This window comes from Pteropus alecto, unplaced genomic scaffold, assembly GCF_000325575.1.
Source record: "Pteropus alecto unplaced genomic scaffold, ASM32557v1 scaffold341, whole genome shotgun sequence".
NCBI lineage: Eukaryota > Metazoa > Chordata > Mammalia > Chiroptera > Pteropodidae > Pteropus > Pteropus alecto.
This window is the reverse complement of record NW_006430739.1, coordinates 51973-53483: the sequence shown is the minus strand read 5'-3', so window position 1 is coordinate 53483 and position 1511 is coordinate 51973. Positions and strand designations below refer to the sequence as shown.

At 35.7% G+C, this 1511-nt stretch overlaps 1 pseudogene; it reads right to left on the bottom strand.

The window, feature by feature from the left end:
• Positions 1-207: 207 nt before the first annotated feature.
• On the bottom strand, positions 208-1113 carry LOC107196239 (annotated as a pseudogene).
• Between the last annotated feature and the right edge of the window lie 398 nt (positions 1114-1511).

Genomic DNA, 1511 nt, shown 5'->3' with positions numbered 1-1511 from the left:
CATACTTTATGTGATTTCTAGTCTCTAAAAATTATAAGGTGTATTTTATGGCCCACAGTGTGGTCTATCTTAGTGAATGTTCTATGTGAGCTTGAGAAGGATGTGCATTCTGTGGTTGTTGGATGGAGTATTTTATTTTATTTTCATGCCATATTATCTTCAATTAAGTTTAAAAAAAATTTCCAATTATGTTACCTATAGATTATTTTACCCACTTCTCTGTTTGGCTGCCAGCCTCTTGCCTCTCTCTTTAGCAGTAGTGAGGCAGATACCTTTTTCCATGGAGAAGAGTAATTCATGGTTTGTTGCCTTTGCTAATGACAAAGATTTTGGAGAACCAGGTGGCAAAGCTATTGCCTTTGGTATCTTTCATATGAACTACATTAAAAGAGCCAGGAAATCTAACTATGGGAGGCAAACACACAATGTAAATATATATGCCTTACTGTTAAAATGTACAGCTGAAACTTACCGGATTTCGTTAACCAATGTCACTATTAAATAAATAAACACGTAAATAAATAAATAAATAAATAATAAAAGAGCCAGAATGTCTCTTTCTGTTGGTGATCACAGCAATTCTTCCCAGGTTAGCATCTCTGGTCACTACCATATACAGTCTCCTAATCAACCTGAATGATGTCATTCACCTTGATGGAAATCAGGGTAGCAGATGGTGTGAGCATCATGGGTCACCAGATGATGGATTCCTTTTGTGCCTACAAAAATCTTTCTCACTTTGCACAACTTGCATGTGGCCTCTTTAGCTGTCATACAATGAACAGCAAAGCAATCCTTGGTGTCATAGATCAGACAGGAATTCTTTCTGGTCTTGTCAATGCTGATGCCATCCATAAAACCATCAGGGTAGATTATATTAGTTCAGACCTTGCTATCAATCTTAATGAACAACCATATGTAGATCTCTTTTATTTTATCTTCTGTCTGGGCATACTTAAGTCTGTTCCTTAGGAAAAGGATAACAGGGAGATATTCTCTCAGCTTGTGAGAATCAGTAGATGGATAAGGAGCAAATATATTTGCCAGTTCATCCAGTATTCAATGCTCTGGAGCTGCTACACACTTCAGATGTTTCTTAGGACCATAAGCCATTGCTGTATTACATAGTGAACGAGCTACATGGAGTATTTTATAAACATCGATTAGATAAAGATAGTTGTTAGTGCTGTGCAGGTCATCTATATCCCTACTGATTTTCTGCCTTCATGATCTATCAATTACTGACAGATTGAGGTTGATGTTTCCAACTATAATTATGTATTTGTATATTTATTTTTTAGGGTCTATCGATTTTTGCCTTATGAAATAGAACTGTCCCTGTTTGCAGATGGCATGATTGTCTGTGTAGAAATCTCAGGGAATGCATTTTTAAAAACCTCTTAGAACTAATAAGCGAGTTCAGCAATGTTTCAGGATATAAGATCAACATACAAAAATCAATTGTATTTCTATATACTAGCAATGAGCATGTGGAAACACAATTAAAAATA